Source organism: Lissotriton vulgaris, unplaced genomic scaffold (genome assembly GCF_964263255.1).
Source record: "Lissotriton vulgaris unplaced genomic scaffold, aLisVul1.2 SCAFFOLD_817, whole genome shotgun sequence".
NCBI classification, from domain to species: domain Eukaryota; kingdom Metazoa; phylum Chordata; class Amphibia; order Caudata; family Salamandridae; genus Lissotriton; species Lissotriton vulgaris.
Genome location: NW_028255577.1, coordinates 707,231 through 717,229, shown reverse-complemented (window position 1 = coordinate 717,229; position 9,999 = coordinate 707,231). Strand labels below are relative to the sequence as shown.

The window sequence follows — 9,999 nt, the reverse complement described above, 5'->3', positions numbered from 1 at the left end:
GTGCTCCAGACACTATTACACTGTGACAAGAGTAAGAGTGTGCTGGAAGCATGCATTGCTGCTGCCTGTACCTGTTCACCAGGGTGCTCCAGACACTGGTACACTGTGACAAGAGGAAGAGTGTGCTGGAAGCATGCATTGCTGCTGCCTGTACCTGTTCACCAGGGTGCTCCAGACACTGTTACACTGTGACACGAGGAAGAGTGTGCTGGAAGCATGCATTGCTGCTACCTGTACCTGTTCACCAGGGTGCTCCAGACACTGTTACACTGTGACAAGAGGAAGAGTGTGCTGGAAGCATGCATTGCTGCTGCCTGTACCTGTTCACCAGGGTGCTCCAGACACTGTTACACTGTGACAAGAGGAAGAGTGTGCTGGAAGCATGCATTGCTGCTACCTGTACCTGTTCACCAGGGTGCTCCAGACACTGTTACACTGTGACAAGAGGAAGAGTGTGCTGGAAGCATGCATTGCTGCTGCCTGTACCTGTTCACCAGGGTGCTCCAGACACTGTTACACTGTGACAAGAGGAAGAGTGTGCTGGAAGCATGCATTGCTGCTACCTGTACCTGTTCACCAGGGTGCTCCAGACACTGTTACACTGTGACAAGAGGAAGAGTGTGCTGGAAGCATGCATTGCTGCTGCCTGTACCTGTTCACCAGGGTGCTCCAGACACTGTTACACTGTGACAAGAGGAAGAGTGTGCTGGAAGCATGCATTGCTGCTACCTGTACCTGTTCCCCAGGGTGCTTCAGACACTGTTACACTGTGACAAGAGGAAGAGTGTGCTGGAAGCATGCATTGCTGCTACCTGTACCTGTTCCCCAGGGTGCTTCAGACACTTACACTGTGACAAGAGGAAGAGTGTGCTGGGAGCATGCATTGCTGCTACCTGTACCTGTTCCCCGGGGTGCTTCAGACACTGTTACACTGTGACAAGAGGAAGAGTGTGCTGGAAGCATGCATTGCTGCTACCTGTACCTGTTCACCGGGGTGCTCCAGACACTGTTACACTGTGACAAGAGGAAGAGTGTGCTGGAAGCATGCATTGCTGCTACCTGTACCTGTTCACCAGGGTGCTCCAGACACTGTTACACTGTGACAAGAGGAAGAGTGTGCTGGAAGCATGCATTGCTGCTACCTGTACCTGTTCCCCAGGGTGCTTCAGACACTGTTACACTGTGACAAGAGGAAGAGTGTGCTGGAAGCATGCATTGCTGCTACCTGTACCTGTTCCCCAGGGTGCTTCAGACACTGTTACACTGTGACAAGAGGAAGAGTGTGCTGGAAGCATGCATTGCTGCTACCTGTACCTGTTCACCAGGGTGCTCCAGACACTGTTACACTGTGACAAGAGGAAGAGTGTGCTGGAAGCATGCATTGCTGCTACCTGTACCTGTTCCCCAGGGTGCTTCAGACACTGTTACACTGTGACAAGAGGAAGAGTGTGCTGGAAGCATGCATTGCTGCTGCCTGTACCTGTTCACCAGGGTGCTCCAGACACTGTTACACTGTGACAAGAGGAAGACTGTGCTGGAAGCATGCATTGCTGCTACCTGTACCTGTTCCCCAGGGTGCTTCAGACACTGTTACACTGTGACAAGAGGAAGAGTGTGCTGGAAGCATGCATTGCTGCTACCTGTACCTGTTCCCCAGGGTGCTTCAGACACTGTTACACTGTGACAAGAGGAAGAGTGTGCTGGAAGCATGCATTGCTGCTACCTGTACCTGTTCCCCAGGGTGCTTCAGACACTGTTACACTGTGACAAGAGGAAGAGTGTGCTGGAAGCATGCATTGCTGCTACCTGTACCTGTTCACCAGGGTGCTTCAGACACTGTTACACTGTGACAAGAGGAAGAGTGTGCTGGAAGCATGCATTGCTGCTACCTGTACCTGTTCCCCAGGGTGCTTCAGACACTGTTACACTGTGACAAGAGGAAGAGTGTGCTGGAAGCATGCATTGCTGCTACCTGTACCTGTTCCCCAGGGTGCTTCAGACACTGTTACACTGTGACAAGAGGAAGAGTGTGCTGGAAGCATGCATTGCTGCTGCCTGTACCTGTTCACCAGGGTGCTCCAGACACTGTTACACTGTGACAAGAGGAAGAGTGTGCTGGAAGCATGCATTGCTGCTACCTGTACCTGTTCACCAGGGTGCTCCAGACACTGTTACACTGTGACAAGAGGAAGAGTGTGCTGGAAGCATGCATTGCTGCTACCTGTACCTGTTCCCCAGGGTGCTTCAGACACTGTTACATTGTGACACGAGGAAGAGTAAGCGAGAAGCATGCATTGCTGCTGCCTGTTCCTGTTCACCAGGGTGCTCCAGACACTATTACTTACACTATGAAACAAGGAAGAGTGTGCTGGAAGTATGCATTGCTGCTGCCTGTTCACCAGGGTGCTCCAGACACTATTACTTACACTGTGAAACGAGGAAGAGTGTGGGGCAAAGCATGCGTTGCTGCTGCCTGTGCCTGTTCACCAGGGTGCTCCAGACACTATTACTTACACTATGAAATGAGGAAAAGTGTGCTGGAAGCATGCATTGCTGCTGCCTGTTCCTGTTCACCAGGGTGCTCCAGACACTGTTACACGGTGACAGGAGGAAGAGTGTGCGGGAAGCATGCAGTGCTGCTACCTGTACCTGTTCACCAGGGTGCTCCAGACACTGTTACACGGTGACAGGAGGAAGAGTGTGCGGGAACCATGCACTGCTGCTAACTGTACCTGTTCACCAGGGGGTGCTCCAGCCACTGTTACACAGTGACACAAGGAAGAGTGTGCAGGAAGCATGCATTGCTGCTACCTGTACCTGTTCACCAGGGTGCTCCAGACACTGTTACACGGTGACACAAGGAAGAGTGTGCGGGAAGCATGCACTGCTGGTACCTGTTCACCAGGGTGCTCCAGACACTGTTACACGGTGACACATGGAAGAGTGTGCAGGGAAGCATGTACTGCTGCTGCCTGTACCTGTTCACCAGGGTGCTCCAGACACTGTTACACGGTGACACATGGAAGAGTGTGCAGGGAAGCATGCATTGCTGCTGCCTGTTCCTGTTCACCAGGGTGCTCCAGACACTCTTACACTGTGACACGAGGAAGAGTGTGCAGGGAAGCATGCATTGCTGCTGCCTGTACCTGTTCACCAGGGTGCTCCGGGCACTATTACACTTTGACACGTGGAAGAGTGTGTGGGAAGCATGCAGTGCTGCTACCTGTACCTGTTCACCAGGGTGCTTCGGACACTGTTACACTTTGACATATGGAAGTGTGCGCGAAAAGCATGCATTGCTGCTACCTGTACCTATTCACCAGGGTGCTTCAGACACTGTTACACTTTGACACGTGAAAGAGTGTGTGGGAAGCATGCACTGCTGCTACCTGTACCTGTTCACCAGGGTGCTCCAGACACTGTTACACTGTGAGACAAGGAACTGTGTACGGGGAAGCATGCACTGCTGCTGCCTGTTCACAAGGATGCTCCAGACACTGTTACTCTGTGATACGAGGAAGTGTGTACGGGGAAGCATGCACTGCTGCTGCCTGTTCACAAGGATGCTCCAGACACTGTTACTCTGTGATACGAGGAAGTGTGTACGGGGAAGCCTGCACTGCTGCTGCCTGTTCACAAGGATGCTCCGGACACTGTTACACTTTGAAACGTGAAAGAGTGTGCGGGGAACCATGCACTGCTGCTAACTGTACCTGTTCACCAGGATGCTCCAGACATTGTTACACTGTGAAAAGAGGAAGAGTGTGTGGGAAGCATTCTCTGCTGCTTCCTGTACATTTTCACCAGGGTGCTCCAGACATTTTTACACTGTGACAAGAGGAAGCGTGTGCGGGAAACATGCTCTGCTGCTACCTGTACCTCTCCACCACGGTGCTCCAGGCACTGTTACACTATGACATGAGGAATAGTGTGCGGGGAAGCATGCAGTGCTGCTGCCTGTACCTTTTCACCAGGGAGCTCCAGGTACTGTTACACTGTGACTCGAGGAAGAGTGTGCGGGCAAGCATGCAGTGCTGCTGCCTGTACCTTTTTCACCAGGGTGCTCCATGTAACGTTACTCGACGAAGTGTGCGCAGGGAAGCATGCATTGCTGCTACCTGTACCTGTTCACCAGGGTGCTCCGGACACTGTTACACTGTGACATGAGGAATAGTGTGCGGGGAAGTATGCACTGCTGCTACCTGTACCTCTTCACCAGCGTGCTCCGTACAATGTTACACTGTGACACGAGGAAGGGTGTGCGGGAAGCATATACTGCTGCTGCCTGTACCTCTTCACCAGGGTGCTCCAGACACTGTTACACTGTGACACAGGGAAGAGTGTGCAGGGAAGCATGCTCTGCTGCTACCTGTACACCAGGGTGCTCCAGATACTGTTACACTGTGACAAGAGGAAGAGTGTGCCGGGAAGCATGCATTGCTGCTGCCTGTACCTCTCCACTACAGTGCTCTGGACACTGTTACACTGTCAAACGAAGAAGAGTGCGGGGGAGCATGCACTGCTGCTACCTGTACCTCTTCACCTGAGGGTGCTCCAGATAGTGTTACAGTGTGACATGAGGAAGAGTATGCAGGAAGCATGCATTGCGGCTACCTGTACCTGTTCACCGGGGTGCTTCGGACACTGTTACACTTTGACAAATGGAAGTGTGCACAAAAAGCATGCATTGCTACTACCTCTAACTGTTGACCAGGGTGCTCAGGACACTGTTACACTTTGAAACGTGGAAGAGTGTGCAGGTGTTGGACTTGGCCCTTTTGGCAGGTTAACCCCTGAACTTTTTGCCTGTGAATATGACATGATGTTAGTGGATTTCTGGTCTCTGCGCACTTTAGCACTGTGGCCCAGTGTAAAGTGCGTGCGCTCTCTGAGTGCGTGTGGTGAGATTGGCCTGCCCTCCCATAGGAATGCATGGGGAATCTGTATGTCCATGGTAGTTCCTGATGTGTGGGGAGTGCAGGGTCAAGTTTTGTATGTGCGAACTCGTGAGATTAAATGCTGCGCGATGATGTGTCCGGATTTATTGTGTCTAGTGTGGAAGTGCTACTTTTAGAAGTTGGCATGTCTGTGCAGTAAATGTGAATTGACTGTCTGGCTTGTGATTGGCTGGAGCTAGCTGGTGTGCCTGGCTCCAGGAGTCAGGATGGGTCTGCCCCGGTGGTGAATGGAGAGATCTGCATGTTGATGGGAGGGAGGAGTGCACCTGGGACCTGAATAGGGCCGGGCCTTCCCTCCACAATGCTGGCTCCACCCCCTGTGGTGTGTCCGATGTCCCTGACCGATCCTGTGAATAGGCAGAGGGGCTGAGCAAAACAAAGTGCTCAAGAACCAGTTGCATCTGGTTCGCCCTTTGCCTGCACCTTTGGAAACAAAGGATTTCTCTGTATAAAGAGGGGCTGTGACCAATGTTCCCTCTAATTTTTTTCCTCTGTGTGCGGCAGTGGAGGGTCTCTGTGCGCTGCAACCATGGCTATGTGCGCCAGGAACCAAACCGTGCGTGTCTGCGGCGCCAAATGCCACTCAAAACGTTTACTTTAAAAAGTGAAAAGATGGTGCATTTTCACACATACAGAGCCAAAATAAGGGTCTTAAAGTCAGTTTGCAAATTTATTGTATTGCCTGTATTTTCATTGTTGTGTCTCTGACTGCTGTCTGTCTTTCACGCTGCCTGTACGTGGTCCATGCCACTTTTTCTTCCCTCTGTTCCCCTCACTGTCCCTGTGCTCTCTCTGTCCGGTCTTTCCTTCTGTACCCCTCGCTGCCCGTGTCTCTACCCAGTTTTCCCTTCTGTTCCCCTCGCCGCCCCTCTGCCCGTTCTGCCTTCTGTTTCTTAGCTGCCCCTATATTTCTGTATTCTGTATTTTGCCTCTGTGCCATTAGTTTTTTGTGCCCGTCTGCCCTCTGTGCCACTTCTTTTTGTGACCTTCTGCCCTCTGTCCCACTCGTTTTTGTCCCCTTCTGCCTTATCCACTTCGTTTTCCCCTTGTTTTTTGTGCCTTTCTGCCCTCTGTTCCACTTCGCTTTCCCCTCGTTTTTTGCCTTTCTGCCCTCTGTCCCACTCGTTTTTGTAGCTTTCTGCCATCTTTCCCACTCGTTTTTGTGCCCTTCTGCCATCTGGGATAAACTGAAAAGAAATTTTGAGTGCACAAGGATAACAATTTTCAGTTATTTACTTCAGCCCTAACGATCCTTGGCTGCACCAACTCATAAACATGCAACTAGATGAGATTGCACAAATCACTACCAATAAAGCTGAAACTTTAGGTTTCACCCCAGAAGCAGCTTTGGAAATCTATGATTTGATTCAGGAGACCAGACAATTGACTTCTCAGAAAACTACCACAGCACAATTAATACGTCAATTTGAATATATGAGCAAAAAAGAAATTAACCAGAGGATGATTCCACGCTAATACACTACCATAAAAACAAAAGAATACAGAGAGGCCTTCGGATAGCCCTCAAGCCTATGTTGTGTAAAAATAGTAACGTTGGTATCAAATTCTAAACAAATGTTCTTTGGATTTGATTCTGCTGATTGTGGAAGAACTATCGAAACCACTGACAGAAATAGAGGACGAAATTAAAACATTAAAGTCTGAAATCAGTACAATCCCGGATCTGCAAAAAACTTTAGAGGATGTGAATAGTATACTTGATAAGTACGCTAAAGAAGTGAATGAACGCAAAATTCGTAAGTATCGTAGAGATACCTTGGATTATAAACTCGAGGAGGTTTATACTTGGGCCGACATTTATAATCAAAGGAAATGGCAACCTCAACAACAACAATCAAAAAAGACCACAACATCATCATCCCAAGAGAGCGTTGTATCAGACTCAGACATAGCATCAACAAGAAGACCCATAACAAAACCTACAATCCCAATAGATAATACAGGAGAAAAACCATCCACGAGCAATGTGACCCCACAAGTGAGTTTTTTAGAGATCAGTCCAGCTGCAAACGCCCCACCAACAATTACAGAACCACAAGAAGAGGACGTGGAAACAGAAAAAAGTATAGCAGAAAGGACAAGGAGTCAAAAAACGAAAACAAATTGATTGTTAACATCTCATCTAAACAACTTACGGCAGCTGAAACTAAAATTCTAAATAAAGGGATGACATTTGTACCTACATATCGTTCTAATCCAGCTGAAACAGACATTGCACTATTTAAATTCTTCAGATCGTTGAAGTTGAGATACTTCTTAAAGATTCCACTGAAGTCCAACCCGAAAAAACTTGGGAGAAAGAATTTAGACCTAAAAGTTCGTTTTGCGCACCATTCACGCATAAAACCATTGAAGCCTTTGAGCGGTCGGTCCTCACAGACGTTCAACAAATTACATACACCAAACCTAAAAAAAGCAACCTTTCCTCCAGTGAATGGAATACATTGAAAAATCTAAATAACAACAAACAACTAACATTCCAGAAGGCAGACAAAGGAGGTGCCTTAGTAGTCATGGATACTGATTTCTACAAAAAAAATGTGAATGATCATGTGAACAACTCTGACATATATCTTCCTTTAGAATCAGATCCCACTCATGAATACCAATTGATTCTACAAAAAATCATCAATCATGCCTATGATATGAAGTGGATTAATGAAAAAACTAAACAATACTTTGAAATGAAACACCCCAGACGACCTAAGTTGTACATGATGCCAAAAATACACAAGGATCTTAACAACCCGCCATTCAGACCCATCGTCTCTGCGTGTGGGTCAATCTCTGAACCCATAGGGAAATTTGTGGACAAGTTCTTGCAACCTATTGTACAAAACACTTCTACATACATTAAAGACACAACTGCATTTCTGAACTTATTGAAAACTATTGTACTAGACATGAATTAAACATATCTACTCTGTACCATTGATGTTACGGCCCTTTATACCTCTATACCCCACAACGAGGGTATAGAGGCATTGGAATGGAGCCTAATAAACAGTGACCTTGAGGAGCAACAGAAACTGTTCATCATAGAGCTCATGCAATTTGCATTATACTGCAGTTATTTTGAATGGGAAGGAAAATTCTACAACCAAAGTAGTGGCACATCCATGGGCTTTGGGGGGGCGCCCTCGTACGCCAATATTTTCATGAACAAATTTGAAACCGATTACATTCTTGAAAACTCAACATGGACAGAGAACTTGGTTATGTACAAAAGGTACATTGATGATTTGTTTATAATATGGAGAGGTGAACGACAAGATTTGGAAAATAACATCATGGCACTAAATTCACGTAATGAACGCATTAAATTCACCTATACCATAGATGAACAATCTATAGCATTCCTTGACGTGAGAGTGGAAATTTCAAACAATACTATCAGCACGAGCGTCCACATAAAAAAAACAGATAAAAACTCCTCACTATTGTTTCAAAGTTTTCACCCTATGTCTCTAAAAAAACACTTACCGACTTCACAATTTATCAGAATGAAAAGAATTACCTCCAATGAGGGAGAGTTGACAAATGTGTTGCAAGAACAAATAATCAAATACAAGTCAAGAGGATATCCAGATGACGTGTTGCAAACATCATTAAATAAAGTGGCTATTCAATCTCGAACCAGCATGTTAAAAGAGACAACTAAAATCCAAGAAGTAAAAACAGTATGTGTATTGAAATTTTCTACGGATGCATCTAAAATTAAAAAAATCGTCAATAAACATTGGAGATTAATTCAGCAAGAACCTGACTTAAAAGACTTATACAACGAGAAAATAACCTTTGCGTTTCAAAGGTCTAAAAACATTAAAGAACTCTTGAACACTCCGAAGAAATCTACAATGACCTATCGAGGCATGCAAAAATGTCAAAATTGTACCCACTGTGGAAATGTTATTGTGGGAAATCAATTCACTCACCCCACCAAAGGACAACAAATAGAACTGAAAAATAACAGCACTTTGGACACAATGAACTGTATATATGCAATTAAATGTCCTTGTGGAAAAACATATGTGGGACAGACCGAAAGAAAAGTTAAAACACGTATAACTGAACAAAAGAGCAATATAAGACTCATGAATTCTAAATCCACCATAGCATGCCACTGGTTAGAAGCCAGACACCAAATCTCTCAACTACGCTTCATGGTTTTGGAGAAAATCTCACCACGCAGAGACCAGGATCCCACTAAACAAAGACTCAGATGTGAATATTTTTGGATTAAAAAACTTAACTCTGCCCACCCAATTGGGCTTAATGACCGAATTGAATATTCGTGTTTTTTGTAGATTCCTCCAACATCAGGCTTGTACTGCATCCGAGACTCATAATTGATTTTGGTTTTATTTATAAACATGCCTTAAATTACTGTATTCGTTTCATGTAAACATGTTGTGTATAGCATTTTTCTAGTTTAGAGTATTGGTTAACCAGATATGCTTTTATTTTGGACATAGTTCGCCCTCAGTATGTTTACATAGCTTACTTCCTTGAAGCCAGAGTAGACCTTACCATGTGACCAGAGCATAACACTTCTGTGATTGGAAGGCTTTCCGATCACATGACCGGAACTACAATTGCTCCGTTTACTAATAAACATTTGGCGCGTAATTGTGAGAACGCCAAGACGGTATACTCCGTGTAGCAGACCCGATGGTCGCAAGTAAGTAGACCCGCCGTTAGGCTGCTAGTTTATAGCTATGCGATTACGAACTGAATGACAGGCAGTTAGGGCCCGATGTAGGTAGGCCGTTACCGATCGGTAACTGCCGAAAATACCGATTTTTGGCCCTTACCGATCGGTAAACAGCCATCGAGATGTAGGGAACAAAAAACATACATAATCGGAGTGATATCCGAATCGGAATGAGTACCGAATGGGAAAGAATCCGATACGTACATACCGAAAATCGGATATGTAACGAATCGGTAAAACACCGAATCGGATGCAAACATCGAATCGGTCCATGTACCGAATCGGTAGTGACACCGAATCGGAAAA

General features: G+C 46.5%; 1 pseudogene; it reads right to left on the bottom strand.

Annotated features, from left to right (window-relative positions):
* Positions 1-7,483: 7,483 nt before the first annotated feature.
* The window catches only part of LOC147659078 (uncharacterized), a 61,177-nt pseudogene continuing 58,661 nt past the window's right edge, over positions 7,484-9,999 (bottom strand).